We start from the raw sequence: 16,687 nt of genomic DNA, 5'->3' as shown, positions 1-16,687 counted from the left end.
TGCGCAGTCACACAGGTGCAGTAAAAGGTATGTAGTGACTGCTGGTAGAACAATATGTAGCTGTCACACAGGTGCAGTAAAAGGTATGTAGTGACTGCTGGTAGAACAATGTGTAGCTGTCACACAGGTGCAGTAAAAGGTATGCAGTGACTGTTGGTAGAACAATGTGCAGTCACACAGGTGCAGTAAAAGGTATGCAGTGACTGTTGGTAGAACAATGTGCAGTCACGCAGGTGCAGTGAAAATGGATGCATTGACTGCTGGTATATAATACAATGTGCAAATACACAGGGGCAGTTAACAGGTATGTACAGACTGGTATAACAATGTGTATAACAATTATATAACTGGTATAACAATGTACAGTCACAAAAGACAGGTGCAGTAAAAGGTATTCAGTGACTGTTGGTAGAACAATGTGTAGCTGTCACACAGGTGCAGTAAAAGGTATTCAGTGACTGCTGGTAGAACAATGTGTAGCTGTCACACAGGTGCAGTAAAAGGTATGTAGTGACTGCTGGTAGAACAATGTGTAGCTGTCACACAGGTGCAGTAAAAGGTATTCAGTGACTGCTGGTAGAACAATGTGTAGCTGTCACACAGGTGCAGTAAAAGGTATGCAGTGACTGCTGGTAGAACAATGTGTAGTTGTCACACAGGTGCAGTAAAATGTATTCAGTGACTGCTGGTAGAACAATGCGCAGTCACACAGGTGCAGTAAAAGGTATGTAGTGACTGCTGATAGAACAATTTGTAGCTGTCACACAGGTGCAGTAAAAGGTATGTAGTGACTGCTGGTAGAACAATGTGTAGCTGTCACACAGGTGCAGTAAAAGGTATGCAGTGACTGCTGGTAGAACAATGTGCAGTCACGCAGGTGCAGTGAAAATGGATGCACTGACTGCTGGTATATAATACAATGTGCAAATACACAGGGGCAGTTAACAGGTATGTACAGACTGGTATAACAATGTGTATAACAATTATATAACTGGTATAACAATGTACAGTCACAAAAGACAGCTGCAGTAAAAGGTATTCAGTGACTGTTGGTAGAACAATGTGTAGCTGTCACACAGGTGCAGTAAAAGGTATTCAGTGACTGCTGGTAGAACAATGTGTAGCTGTCACACAGGTGCAGTAAAAGGTATGTAGTGACTGCTGGAAGAACAATGTGTAGCTGTCACACAGGTGCAGTAAAAGGTATGCAGTGACTGCTGGTAGAACAATGTGTAGCTGCCACACAGGTGCAGTAAAAGGTATTCAGTGACTGCTGGTAGAACAATGTGCAGTCACACAGGTGCAGTAAAAGGTATGTAGTGACTGCTGGTAGAACAATGTGTAGCTGTCACACAGGTGCAGTAAAAGGTATGTAGTGACTGCTGGTAGAACAATGTGTAGCTGTCACACAGGTGCAGTAAAAGGTATGCAGTGACTGTTGGTAGAACAATGTGCAGTCACACAGGTGCAGTAAAAGGTATGCAGTGACTGCTGGTAGAACAATGTGCAGTCACGCAGGTGCAGTGAAAATGGATGCACTGACTGCTGGTATATAATACAATGTGCAAATACACAGGGGCAGTTAACAGGTATGTACAGACTGGTATAACAATGTGTATAACAATTATATAACTGGTATAACAATGTGCAGTCACAAAAGACAGGTGCAGTAAAAGGTATTCAGTGACTGCTGGTAGAACAATGTGTAGCTGTCACACAGGTGCAGTAAAAGGTATTCAGTGACTGCTGGTAGAACAATATGTAGCTGTCACACAGGTGCAGTAAAAGGTATTCAGTGACTGCTGGTAGAACAATGTGTAGCTGTCACACAGGTGCAGTAAAAGGTATGTAGTGACTGGTATTACACAATACAATGTGCAGCTGTCACACACGCAGGTCCAGTGCCAGGTATACACTGAATGTGCTGGACCTGGCACAGTATAGCAATTAGCAAGGGCCAGCTGCAACACACAGGGCTGTATAATGCCGTGTCAGTGGCAAACAAAGAAGAGAAAAAACATTTCACAAGAACATTAGCTCTGAAAAGAGCTCTTTGCGTGGTGCTTTTCAACAACAAATATCAGCAGGAGCAAGCTACAAGAGCCTAACTAAGCTTTCCCTATCTCTGCAGCAGGTTCCTCTCCCTTCTCTCACTACAGCAGCAGACAGAGTGAGATGATGGCCGATGCAGCCACCTTATATAGGGGGGGGGGGGGGGGGGCTACAAGAGGGAGTGCTGCCTGATTGGCTGCCATGTGTCTGCTGACTGTGATGTAGAGTGGAGGGTCAAAGTTTAGCCCAATGATGTAGTATAGGGGCGGGTCGAACTCACACAACGTTCACATTCGATCGCGAACCAGCGATGTTCACGCAAATAAGTTTGCGTGCGACCCGTCCTGGACAACTCTAGTTCTATGTAAATGTGACATATTTATATTTTGTGAGTGGTGGAGAAAGTCTCCTAAGCTGTCCATACCCTTAACCTGAAGCTACTGCCAATGACCTCTACAGATGGCCCATCAATGCCTGGGAAGCAGGAAATCTGGGCCCCAGAGGTCAAACGTACACTATATGAAGGTCCTGGAGTGACCTAGCAAGTCCAGACCTAAATCTAATAGAAAATCTGTGGAGCGAGATGAAGGTTCAAGTTGCCAAACATCTGCCTCAAAACCTTACTGACCTGGAGAGGACCAGCAGCTCTGCCCCATTCTCTCCCAGCTGCGCATTCTTCTGTCCCAGCTGCGCCACTTTCTCTTCCAGCTCCGCCCCATTCTCCACACAGTGCGCCCTTTTCTCTCCAGCGGCCCCCTTTTCTCTCTTAGCTCCGCCTCTTTATCTCCCAGCTCTGCCTTCTTCACTCCCAGCTCCGACCCTTCTCTCCCAGCTGTGCCTTCTTATGTCTCAGCTGTGCACTCTCTCTCTCTCTTAGCTCCGCCTCTTTATCTCCCAGCTCCCTCTTTATCTTCCAGCTCCACCCCCTTCTGTTCCAGCTGCGCCTTCCTTTGTCCTAGCTGCGCCTCTTTCTCGCCCAGCTGTGCCTTCTTCTATCCCAGCTGCTCCCCTTTCTCTTCCAGCTCTGCCCCATTCTCCACACGGTGCGCCGCCTTCTCTCCAGCTGCACCCCTTTCTCTCTTAGCTCCACCTCATTATCTCCCAGCTCCACCACCTTCTCTCCCAGCTGCGCCTTCTTCTGTCCCAGCTGCGGTCCTTTCTCTTCCAGTTCCGCCCCATTCTCATCACAGTGCACCTTCTTCTGCCCCAGTTCCACCCCCTTTCTCTTTTAGCTCCACCTCTGTATATCCCAGCTCCACCCCTTCCTCTCCCAGATGCGCCTTCTTCTGTCCCAGCTGTGTCCCTGTCTCTTCCAGCTCCGCCCCATTCTCCACACGGTGTGCCTTCTTCTCTCCAAGCTGCACCCCTTTATCTCTTGGAGAGAAGAAGGCGCAGCTCGGAGAGAAGTGGGGCGGAGCTGGGAGATCAGGGGGTGGAGCTGGGAGATAAAGAGGCGGAGCTAAGAGAGAAAGGGGCACAGCTAAGAGAGAAAGGGGTGCAGCTAAGAGAGAAAGGGGCACAGCTAAGAGACAAAGGGGTGCAGCTAAGAGAGAAAGGAGCATGGGCTTCCGCAGAAAATGTCTCGGGGGGGGGGGGGGAGGAGTGAAAGCACCAAAAATTGGGGTTAAGTTGTGCGGCGCGCATAGCGTGGTGAAAAATGGGTGTGGTCACGGGTGGAGACAAATTTACATAAACTTAGCAATGGTGGGACATTAGATTAGGACAGTGGTGGCAAACCTTTTGGAGGCCGAGTGCCCAAACTTCAACCCAAAAGTCACTTATCTATCACAAAGTGCCAAGATGGATTTAAATCAATAACCAATAATCAATAATTCTCATAAAACAGATATAAAAACACAGATGGTGAGCACAAATGAATTAGCACTGTATTTTTAAACCAAATCTTCAATTCAACGTCAGCAGTGTTCTATAGGACAAGGACTGTGTGTAAATCCGTGCATGTAAAAACACTGTGCTCTTTTCCCAAGAACAATCCTGTACTTGCTTAGAGGTAAGAAAACAGGTCACCCCTGGTGGTTTTACAAGTTATTGCAGTCTCTGTCCACTAAATAGCAGGTGCCTGTAGGGATGTAGGCCTCCCTGTGCCACCAATCATCACAACACACACACACACTTCCATATGTAAAGAATTGCTGCCAGATCATAGGTATTGCACATCAATGTAAAAGAGGTAAAAAAACAACAACTTATAAACCCCTCAGAGCAATTGTAAGGGCTGCCCACAGTGCATTTTCCTGCACCAGTGCTGGGAGTCCTCTCTGCTGCCATTTGTAACATTCCCACTCCTGTGCAAACCTCACCATTTGCTTATCAGGAGCATGGGCACCCCGCTTTCCTCACACATACCAAAACATACAGATAAGTTAATCGGATTAGCCATAAAATTGGCCCTAGACCAGAAGTGGGCAAACTTTGATTGGGCCGCATTCTAGAGGAAGCAACAGTTTCTGTCTTCCTCCCTCTGGAGAAAGTGTGCGCTGGAAGAGATTTGATGGTAACTCACCCGATCACACTTTCCAGCGGCAATATACATGGTGACTATGGCATCATGTGACATGTTATTTCCCACAATGCAACAAGGTTCCCACAGTGTGATGTCACTACCTCAGTGCTGTGAGGAACTGACATCATTTGTGGGAGGGGTTTCACCACAAAATCAGCCATACAGCGCCTCCTGATGATCCATTTGAGAAAAGGAATAGGTTTCTCATGGGAAAGGGGGTATCAGCTACTGATTGAGATGAAGTTCAATTCTTGGTTAGGGCCCATTCACACTTGAGAGTTTCGCCAGCGACTAATGCAAATCGCCAAGCGCAAACATGTAGCCTGCACCATTTTCAGGCGATTTCCCGGCGATCGCGTTTCAGTGCTATAGAAGCGCTAAACGCGATCACAGAAAAATCGCTGCAGTGTCCAGTGATTTTTCTGCATTAAAAATCACTCCCGCAAAACGCAGGCGGTAATCGCCGGCAGTTTGCGCTTTTAAGTGTGAAGGGACCCTTACGGTTTCTCTTTAAAGGACACATCCAGGCTAATCAAATAAACAAAAATCAACTTACCTCGGGCTTCCTCCAGCCCCTGGCAGCCGTACTGTGCCCTCGCCGCAGCTCCGCTCCCCACTGGTGGCCTGGGCTCCTCTCCGGTCTCAGAGGCCTAGCTGCACTCCATCGTGCGTCTCATGTAGTCGCGCTGACGTCATCTGAACTGTACAGTGCAACACAATCCGGATGACGTCAGTGCAATTCCATGCGCCGGACATTGGTGCGCAGGTAGATGCCGACCTCGCCCCGGAGGAGATCGGGAGCCACCGGAGCTGCGGCGAGGACACTGGACAGCTGCAAGGGGCTGGAGGAAGCTGATTTCTCTTTATTTTTTTGCCTGGACCTTCCCTTTAAGGCCTCATTCACATTGCGTTCCGCTCACGTAAGCGCTGGGCTTTTTTTTGGTGCAATTTTTCTTTTTTGATTCCCGGCGCTTGGGTGGGCGTTGCGTTTTTGTGAAAAGTGCTTTTCTAAGAGCTTTTCCTGAATGCTTTTTTAATTCACTCCCTGACGCAAGTTAGGAAGTGAACTCTTTGACCTGGAAAAGAATAATATCATTTATTCTTAAAAACGTGAACGCAATTGCTGCACAAAGCGATTTTGTGAGCGTTTGCATTTTTCCTATACCTTCCATTGAGGCAAAATCGCCCCAAAAATGGACCAGGCACCGCTTTGCTGCATGCACAGCGCACGAAACGCGCTGATATGAACCGTCTCATAGAGATTCATTGCACAATCATTTTGTGGGCGATTTTAAGAATCGCCTGTGCTTGAAAAAAGGCCAAAAACGCCCCCAGTGTGAACGAGCCCTCCAGGTATTAGAGGCAGATAATTAATAGCACAGCCAAGTCATTTACATTGTTTACAAGAAAGTAATAATGTCAGCCTCCATATTAATCTCACATCAGCGTGCTTTAATAGGTGGGGCAGTCCTAATCTAAGCACTGTTCACTGGATGCTAAGGAAGGAAAGTGTTATTGTGATCGAGTCCCTTACCTCTACTGCACACATAGAGAACAAGTACCTTACACCTAAACTTTCGGTATACGGTACGTCTCATTTCTATAGGGGATGGTGCAAACTACTCAAAAACGCACAGCATGCTATGACCTGGGAGTGCCTTGCTATTGCAGAGAAACCTCTGTGTGGTTAGTTATGAACAACCATAATAGAGGGAAGTGGAATATGCAACTCAAAGTCCCCCTTCAAGTAAAGAATTTTTTACCCCACACATTCCTTATTGGAGCAGAGGCTGGCTTGCAGTTACATGTGTGGGCAGGGGTGTGGCCATGTATGCAAGGCCACACCCACCTGACAACACACCAGCCTCTGCATTGCAGCAAAAGCTGACCTGCAGTTAGGGTTGTGCGGGATAGAGAAACATTAGTGCTGCAACCTATTAGAATCTTGTTTTCATGCTGACAACACAAATAAAAGTAAGCACTAGTTATTAGCTGCTGGAAGTATTATGTATAATTCTTCCACCCACCTTCTTCCTGCACTCCTCAGTAACGATCTTGCTGTTGTCAATAATATCTGTGTAGGAGAGATGGGATAAGATGGCCGGCAGCGTTATTATCCAGGGAATGTCACAGCAGGCCAGTAGGGGGCAACAGCTGCATACTCACTATAGCAGGTGGGACTCCTTTCACCGTTGTACTGGAAACGGCTCAGTGTCATGTCAAAGTCAGAAATGACCTGCAGAAAGAGATACCAGAAAGAAATGAATGAGTATTCCCAACTCTGCGTATGCATGTCAGAATCCTTATGGATGCGAGGAACCGCCCACCCTGTAGAATGTATGTGTCACTACAGTAAACCAGATAAGCTGTATGGGCTTGAATAACTAAGCTGGGCTGCCAAAGCAGCACACTGTAGTGACAAATGCTATAGCAGCACAGCTTAGTGAATCAAGCCTTATGAGTGCATTATATTTTACTTCCTGTTTTGTGCAGACTTGTGAGTGTGACCAGGTCAAAGGGCGGCGACCATGTTAAGATACCGGAGCTGTTTACAAATGAACAGAGAGGGATGCAGCCACAGGGGAGGTGCGGTAAGAGATTGCACACCGCCCCTTACACTAGCATAGTGTTCGATTTTCTATGTGTATACAACTAGGGCTTATTTTCGAGGGAGGGCTAATTTTCAGGGAAACACAGGTACATTTTCATCCTTCAGCAAAACCTACCTGTAATTTCCGATCTCCTCCATTCTGTAGCGCCACGATTAGTTCCTGCACCCGCTGTGGGTCTCTCATACGAACGGTTTCCTTATTTAGTTTGGGAATCTGTCATTCACAGAAATAATGGCCAGTATCAATGAAAGCTAAAAACAATGCTATATTCTATGAACAAACAATTCAATACATGGTTCTGCCCAATAGCTATAGCAACTCCAAACCTAAATAGGCAATGTCACATGCCCCAGACAATGTCTCCATACCACAAAGCAAGGTGTTAAGGGGTCTTGTAACAAGATGGTGAAACATTTATTATGGCATATAGACAAGAACTACAATATAGCAATGTAACCAGGGCTGTGGAATCGGAGTCGGAGCAATTTTAGGTACCTGGAGTCGGTGGTTTCATAAACTGAGGAGTCGGAGTCAGATGATTTTTGTACCAAATCTATATCCTTTGTAAAAATTAGACTAAGGAATCAGAGTCGAGGAGTCAGAGCAAATTTGGGTACCTGGAGTCGGATGATTTTTGTACCGACTCCACAGCCCTGAATGTAACCTCCAGGTTTTATGGGGGTTATAAGAGAAACATAGGTGATGACCCCACTAGTAGCCGAGATGGAGACGGCCAAATTATAGGATAAAAATTAAAAAAAAAATCATAAAAGTGATGTGTTCTCTTACATCTCCAGAAGATAGGACACCAGTTCAACTGGAATTTTTTTTTATTATTTAAAACACAGACAGACAACGCGTTTCACAGGTACTAAACAACTTCCTCAGGTCAATACACAGTGCCAATACACAAGTTGGCCATGCACACCCCCACCGCACACCATCACACCGGCCGGCGTTAGTCCTGTGCATGCGCGCTTCAGTCTTAGAGAACTCTCACGCCAGCTGGCATGATGATACGTGGTGTGCGCGATGCCAGCATGACCAGGAGAGTAGTCAGAATGACCCTGGGGGACCTTGCGGGCTATGGGGGCTGGTGGAAGCCCCAGGTAAGTTCAAATTCCGTTTTGAGCCTGATCTAAGGGTCCCTTTAACCTCCTTGGCGGTAAGCCCGTGCTGAGCACGGGCTATGCCGCCGGAAGACACCGCTCAGGCCCCACTGGGCCGATTTGCACAATTTTTTTTTGCTACACGCAGCTAGCACTTTGCGAGCTGCGTGTGCAATGCGATCGCCGCCGCTACCCGCCGCTATTCGTTGCGCTGCGGCCGCCCCCCCCCCAGACCCCATGCGCTGCCTGGCCAATCAGTGCCAGGCAGCGATGTGGGGTGGATCGGAGTCCCCTTTGACGTCACGACGTCGATGACATCAGTGACGTCATCCCGCCCGTCTCCATGGCGATGGGGGAAGCCCTCCAGAAGATCCCGTTCTTTGAACGGGATCTCCTGGTCTCCGGCGATCGGAGGGGCTGGGGGGATGCCGCTGACTTTGTCTCGCTACATGAAAAAGAAAAAAAAAAAAATTTTAAAACTGATTTGCTGCCCCCTGGCGGATTTTTAGCAAACCGCCAGGAGGGTTAAAGGACCACCATCGTGAAAAATGTTTACATTTAAAATACTCGTGTTTGCATACAAGTACATTTCTCCATGACATTCAAATGTGCTATACATTAGTTATATCTCATATTCCTGCTTTTGAACTAGTCCATCTTTTTATGGGGGATTCTCAGAGTTTTTTATTTTCACAAGCACTTATTGAACATCAGTCGGTCAGTCCAACTGCTAAAATAGTGTGCTGTGATAAGGGAGGCTGGCAAGTATTTTTGTACAGATTCTTTCCAGGGATTGCTTTTGACGACAAGAAAGGAGATACCAAGAAACCCCCCCCCCCCATGAGGAGATGGATTTGTCCAAAATCTGTCAGATTGTTCCTGCTTACTGTAAGCTAAAGCAGCATAGGAGAAAAGTAATTTATAGTGCATTTTAATCTGTTAGAAATATGCCGTATTTTTCAGACCATAAGACGCACTTTTTCTCCCCCAAAAGTGGGGGAAAAAGTCCCTGCGTCTTATGGTCCGAAGGTGCTCCCCATAAGTGGATGGGTCTGCCGCTTGTGTCCCATCTGTCTCCATGTCCTCTTTCACTTTCTCTTCATATCCCCCATGTGACCTCAGTGGCCTGTTTTGCGTGTCCCTGTGCCCTCCTCCCCGTATCTTCATGTCCCCATGTGTGTAGTGCCCTGCGCACCTGTCTCCGTGTTCCCCTTCCCCCACGCCCGTTATGTCTGTTCCTCTCTTGCCCTCCGGTCCCCGGGTCTCCTGGTCCGGGTGTCCTGTCAGATACTCACCAATCAGTTGAAGAGTAGTCCCGCGATGAGATGCAGATTCACGCGATCGTGTCCAGGCTGATTCATGTGTTCGTGTCCGGGCTGAAGATTAAGAGGAGTCCCGCGATGAGATGCAGATTCGCGTGTTTGTATCCAGCTTCACAGAACTTTCTTCATCCTGAGCCAGCGCCGCGCGGCCAATCGGATGCTGCAAAACGTCCATCCAATCCCTGGCTCAATAATAGCGCTTTGGTCCCGCCTCCGGGACCATCGAGTCCTGTTATCATAGAAGGCGGCGGTGATTGGATGCATGTTTTGCAGCATCTCCATCTGATTGGCCGAGCGGCGCTGGCTGAAGAAAGTCCTGTGAATCTGCATCTCGCCGCAGGACTCCTCTTCATCTTCAGCTGATTGGTGAGTATCTGACAGGATACCCGGACCAGGCGACATGGGGACCGGAGGGCAAAAGAGGAACAGACATAACGGGCATGGGGGAAGGAAGACAGACACGGAGACAGGTGCACAGGGCACTACACACATGGGGACATGAAGATACGGGGAGGAGGACACAGGGACACGCAACACAGGCCACTGAGGATACACATGGCAACATAAGAGATGTGAGTATCTCACAGGACACCTGGACCAGGTGACATGGGGACACAGAAGGGGGGAAAACACAGGAATAAGGGGGTATAAGAGACGTGGGGGAAGAGGACACGGAACAGAGGAAACACCAGACCATTGAAACTCAGGAGGAGGCAGAGGAAACACAGGCGAACAGAAGAGACAGGGGTGGGGGCAAAAAACACACAGGGAGGAAGAAGAGACACAGGGGGCAGAGGAGAAACAGGGAGACAGAGGAGGACATGGAAGGCAATGGAGGTGGGTCTTCTGTGAGACAGAAGAGACACGGAAACAGAGGAGACACAGGAGGGACAGAAAAGGACACGAGATACAAGGGGAGATAATTGGGGGGATTGAGGGGAGAAGATGCACAAGACGCCCCTGCACCATGGACGCACCAAGTTTAGCACCAAGTTTTTTTCCCTGAATTTTGTCAACCCAGGTGCGTCTTATGGTCCGGAGCGTCTTATGGTCTGAAAAATACGGTACTTCTTATAATTATGTGTACACAAGTTTTTCTTTGCAATAGTGGCCCTTTATGTATGACTGCATTTGCTGCATGCTTGTTTCAGATGTGTGATTCAGCCACCACTGATGCATGAAAGATCAGCAATACAGCCAGGCAACTGGAATAGTTTAAAACAAAAAAAAATATGGCAGCCTCAATATTGCTCTTAGGTCAGTTGTTCTTTAACCACTTAAGGACCACGGGCTTATACCACCCTAAAGACCAGGCCGTTTTTTATAAATTAAGCCACTGCAGCTTTAAGGGCTTGCTGCATGGCCACACAACACAGCACACAAGTGACCCCCCCCCCTTTTCTGCCCACTAACAAATCTCTCTATTTCTTTATTTTTCTAATAAATGACATTTTTTTTTAAGGCCCGCCAGCCAATCATCATGATCAGCTGTCATAGGCATCAGCCTATGACAGTCGATCACTCTTATGTCTCCCAGGGGGACAGCCATGTGACACGGCTGTCCCCAGTAGAGATGGCCCGAGCGTTTCGTCGGCGAACGGTTCCCGGCGAACTTCGGTGGTTCGCGTTTGCGGTGAACCACAAGTTTTTTTCAAAAAAGTTTGGTTTGCATTTTTCCCATAGACTTTAATGCCCGCCGACTTTAGCGGTTAATAGCAAAGCCCCCTTAAAAGCTAGAAACACCAACATTGCTGGGAATGTTAAAAAGAACAGTGGGAACAAGAGGAAAAAGGAAAAGCGCAGGTTTCTGCCGAACGGTAAGGTAAGGGCCTGAAACTCACCAGCCCCGAGCCCCTTTAAACTCCGTACAAAGCCTGAAAATTTGGAGTCGCTCAGCCATACCGTTCGGCAGAAACCTGCGCTTTTGTACCCTCAAAACCTAGGCCTCAATGAAAGCCTATGGCAGATTTTAGCACTTTTGCACCCCCATAACTCTGGGTTGCAGAGATGTAGGGAATCCAACGTTGGAGTGCAAGTACAACAATATGCCTTCTACCTGCATGTGACATGTCGTGAGCTTCAGACTTTGCTAACGGACATGGCAGGGATTTACGTTCGTCACTGCCATCATTGCCAAAAAAACAAGCTTTTGTGACCCTAGGCTATGACCTCTTCGGCCTAGGGGCCCCAAACTCACCAGTCCTGAAACCCCTAAAAGTCACTACAATGCTAGAAAATTTGCCACTGCTGAGCGGTCGTCCTTTGAAAAGATTTGAGATTTTTGAAAAGTGAAATAGGGAGCCCCGTGGGACTTAGATCGGTGAATGGGAATTATATTCCCATTCACTGATCGGGGGGCTAGCGGCGGGCAGCGGGAGCGCGCCCGATCGCGCGCACCATGCGGCGACAGCAGCAGAGCCTATCTGGACGAGCAAGTTCGTCCAGATAGGCTGAACTGGTGAAAAGGAAAGCAGGAAACAATATTTTAAAAAATATATATATATATATTTTTTTTTTATACTTGCACGGGTGCAGCACGGCTATGCTCGTGCATGGAGGAGCGCTGTTGCCATTTAGAAAGAGTGTCCCTGTAGATCTGGCGGTGTACCGGAAGACACAAGAAGCCTCCGGAGGATCCAGACAAGATTTGTGCCAGAATTGTATCGGATGTTCACAGATGCAAAGGACTAGACCTGAAACACAATCCATACCTAGAAGGCATTGAACAGTTACCTGATTTTCCACTCATTGTACAGTATAGATTGCAGTATTAGCATCAGATATTTAGTAGACTAGACATGAGATTTGATAAGTACACTAAAGCTGGCCATACACTAGGCCGATTACCCGCCGATCGACAGCAGATTCCATCACTGGGATCGAATCTGCTGTCACATCGTTCACGCTAAATGCTAAATTTCGATCTATTTCATCCCGAAATAGATCGATCCCGCCGATCGCTCCGTGCGGGAAATTACCGTAGATCGCCCGCGGGTAGGGAGCGCATCGCTAGCGGCGTACGATCGACGCAGGTATACATTAAGTGAAGCTGGCTCCCGGCATCTTCTCCGCATCACCTCCCGGCTGGCATCTTCTCCGCATCACCTGCCGCATCACAACTTCCGGCATCCGCGTATAACTTCCTGTGTCACTGCAGTGACAGCAGAAGTACAAATAGAGGGCGCTCTATTTCAACTTCTGCTGTCACTGGAGTGACAGAAAGTTATACGCGGATGCCGGATGTCGTGATGCGGAAGCTGATGCGGAGAAGATGCCAGGCAGGAGGTGATGCGGAGAGGATGCCCGGGACCAGGCTTCAGGTAATGTATGCGGGGGGGGACAGGCGACAGCGGCAGCTCAGCAGATGGTGAATCGGTTTCAGGCTGAAATCGATTCACAATCTGTTTGCAGTAAAGGCAGCCATACGATCCCTCTCTGATCAGATTCCATCAGAGAGGGATCTATCTGTTGGTCGAATCGGACGACAAATCGACCAGTGTATGGCTACCTTAAGGCTAGGTTCACTGTGGTCAGCTGCATAATGCACACATTATAATGAGTGTGAGCTGCAATGGAGACTGGACATAGACTTTAAAGGGAATCTGTAATGAAAAAATAAACATCCACTGGGGGATACTTACCTCGGGAGGTGAAGCCTCCTGCATCCATCGCTGGAAGCCCCGAACTCCATGTGCTGCAATATTTACCTACCGCAACCCAGCCAGAGCCCAAGCGGAGAGCTTCTACTGCGCCTGTGCTGGAGCCCTGAAGGTAAATATTGGCAAGGTAAGTATCCCCTCCCCAGCAGCTGTGTTTTTTTATTTATTTATTTTGCAGGTGTACTTTAAGACAAAGCCTGCATTCAGCGAATTGGAATAACATGATCAGTTACAATGCATTACTGTGAACAGGCCCATAGTATTGCATGGGCACAGAGCGATGGCATGCAGAATTATTCTACAACGCAACCGAGCACTGTGAACTAGCCCTGAATCTAATGAACATCTGATAAAAGGGTACATGAAATCAATGTATTGGTATATTCAGGAGCACTAATGGGGTTCATGTAACTCTACTAAGCTTGATTAGTTGTGCCTGCAATCAAATCCATTCAGTGATCATACCTAAAGAAACAGTCATGTACAAAACAAAACAAAACAAAAAATGCCAATAGGTTAAAATGGACTTCCTGGCATCTAAACATGTAAATCAATCTAGCAGCCATTCTTTATTATCACAGTATGAAACTTGAAGAAATGCACCACCCCACGAAGGTCCTAACTGATGTGCCCAGGCAGGCTCAATCACCACTTGAGCAGATGATGAAAAGAAGGTGTAGCCGGCACCATCACTTGCTCTCTTACTTTTATTAAAAGACCGTCATTAGTATACAGATGACAAAGAATACAAGTAACAGCGACGTTTCAGAGCGTTCAGCCTGCTCCTTTTTCAAGCCATGACAGTCTCAAAGTACTCCGTTTGTAATCACATATATATATATATATATATATATATATATATATATATATACCACATCACATATTCAAACTACCCAATGACAGGCTTTCATATCCTCTTAAAGGACTTCCGAGGCCAAAATTAATAAAATCACACTGTACCTTTTTATTATCAGAATCCACGGAGGACGTCCTGGCCGTCCTCCGCTCCGTTCCGCCATCAATGCAGGTTTTTCCATTCCCCTATGGCTTGGCCCGACCCCACCGAACGGGTCGCATCGATTCCACCTGTAAGATGGTAGTAGTACGCGTAGTAGTAGTACGCTTTGCCGCTAGCACAACTGCGCAGCCTATTGCCCTATACTTGGGGAGCATGCCGAGACCTAATACACGGCGGAAGGCGGGCAATAGGCTGCGCAGTCGCGCTAGCGGCAAAGCGTACTACGCAGCCGCGGAGCATGGCGGCGGACATCTTACAGGTGGAATCGATGCGACATGTTCGGTGGGGTCGGGCCAAGCCATAGGGGAACGGAAAAACCTGCATTGATGGCGGAACGGAGCGGAGGACGGGCAGGACGTCCTCCGTGGATTCTGATAATAAAAAGGTACAGTGTGATTTTATTAATTTTGGCCTCGGAAGTCCTTTAAGCCAATCCCCGTCCGTTATATCAAAAGCGGACCTAATGGGGAACTTGTGTACAAGTATATGGACCAATGGCGAGAGACACTCACCTGTGCCGTGCGTCCGTCCCACCTGGCACACCGGCCTCGGTTCAGCCTCTGTGGGACAGACGCATGGCACAGGTGAGTGTCTCTCGCCATTGGTCCATATACTTGTACACAAGTTCCCCATTAGGTCCGCTTTTGATATAACGGACGGGGATTGGCTTAAGAGGATATGAAAGCCTGTCATTGGGTAGTTTGAATATGTGATGTGGTATATATATATATGTGATTACAAACGGAGTACTTTGAGACTGTCATGGCTTGAAAAAGGAGCAGGATGAACGCTCCGAAACGTCGCTGTTACTTGTATACTTTGTCATCTGTATACTAATGACGGTCTTTTAATAAAAGTAAAAGAGCAAGTGATGGTGCCGGCTACATCTTCTTTTTATTATCACAGTATAAAATCCTTGGCAATCAATACCTTCTTGTGTAATCCAAAGTGACAGTTATTTGACTTCTTCCAGGACCTAGGCCTCTATGCAACAGTGTGTCACTGTGGAGGTCCAGGACACGCCTCCTCTGGCTTCTATCGCTCGCTATCCAGTGGTAGAGAAGCCCTCCTCCATAGCCAGAGGGAGGACTGGGAGAAAGTGGCATAGAGCCACTAGACTTCGATAGAATGGCTAGACATATATGCTTTAGCTGCCTGGAATACATCATATCTGAGCTGTTAGCAAAATGCCCATCTGATGTGACATGCAACAGTGCTCTGCTCTTTATACAGCAAGTGACTGCTTGGTGGCTGGACTGTCCCTGTGAACGTATCGCTAAAGAGGAAGTGTATATAGCAGAATGTAGTCAATTATTCAGGATACACAGTTTTACATAATCTTGGTTTCACAGCACTAGAAACACTTCCTATATGTATATACAGTATTGCTGTCTATTGGCCTGTAACCTTGCCCTCCCAGTGAAGTCATAGCCTAGGCTGTTTATCTAAGCGGAATTCTCCTCCCGGAGAGTTCAGGGAGACCAGATATTTTCTACTGGATTTGGAACATGGAGTATAGAAATGGGCAGCACAGTGGCGTAGTGGTTAGCACACCCGTGGCGAGTGTTGAGCCCAGTTCAAATCCCAGCCAGGGCACTATCTGCACAGAGTTTGTATGTTCTCCCCGTGTCTGTGTGGGTTTCCTCTGGGAACTCTGGTTTCCTCCCACATCCCAAAAACATACAGAGAAATTATTCGGCTTCCGCCTAAAATTGGCCCTAGACTACAATACATACACAACACGTTACATCCATAGACATGTGACTATGGCAGGGATTAGATTGTGAGCCCCTCTGAAGGGACAGTTAAGTGACAAGACAATATACTCTGTACAGCGCTGCGTGATATGTCAGCGCTATATAAATACTACATAATATTTCCAGAGAGCGGCACCTGACAGCACTTAGGATGTTATCTCTCGTGGTACATTTCAGAATGTTAATCATGGAGGGGAAAGATTTTCCAATGGGCACACACTGGCTAAATCATTTATAAATATTTTAAAAAAAAAAAAAGTTATTATTAATTTTCAGTAGAGTGACCCAACCAGCCACTATTGGAGCCAAAATGCCTTCACAGCCTTAATGTTGTGTTCCTAGTGAATGAGCCCCTATGTGGAAGGCTGCAGCAGTAGCATGTCACCAGCAATGTACCTGATCAGGGTCACACCCCAGACTGATCACTAGACGTGTGCAGATCTCCAGATGCAGCACTTACACAGAGATCTGTGCTCTGACCTATTACAGGCTAACCAGCAGCAATATACTCACTCACAGCAAGCAGCCTTCCTAGCTTTGCAGCTGTGGCTGATGACGTATCACATGGTTTGTATACAGCACTTCCGGGCTGCTGAACCTTGCTGTATGCTCTGCTCTGTCCATGGAGAATGCC

At 47.4% G+C, this 16,687-nt stretch overlaps 1 protein-coding gene across 8 annotated transcripts in view; it reads right to left on the bottom strand.

Moving 5' to 3' along the window:
* LOC137525263 (7-methylguanosine phosphate-specific 5'-nucleotidase A-like) overlaps positions 1-16,675 on the bottom strand; it is a 606,367-nt gene extending 589,692 nt beyond the window's left edge. For 2 of the 8 annotated variants that reach the window (XM_068246287.1, XM_068246295.1), the window contains exons 1-4: positions 16,571-16,675; positions 7,303-7,401; positions 6,743-6,812; positions 6,604-6,650 (exon numbers count right to left, since the gene is read on the bottom strand). The gene's annotated coding sequence lies outside the window, so the exon portion shown is untranslated. The other 6 variants (XM_068246300.1, XM_068246299.1, XM_068246288.1 and 3 more) reach the window with 5 other exon arrangements.
* Between the last annotated feature and the right edge of the window lie 12 nt (positions 16,676-16,687).

The sequence above is a fragment of the Hyperolius riggenbachi genome, chromosome 7 (genome assembly GCF_040937935.1).
Source record: "Hyperolius riggenbachi isolate aHypRig1 chromosome 7, aHypRig1.pri, whole genome shotgun sequence".
In the NCBI taxonomy this organism is placed as follows: domain Eukaryota; kingdom Metazoa; phylum Chordata; class Amphibia; order Anura; family Hyperoliidae; genus Hyperolius; species Hyperolius riggenbachi.
Note: the sequence above shows the minus strand (reverse complement) of the source record. Positions and strands in the feature narration are given on the sequence as shown.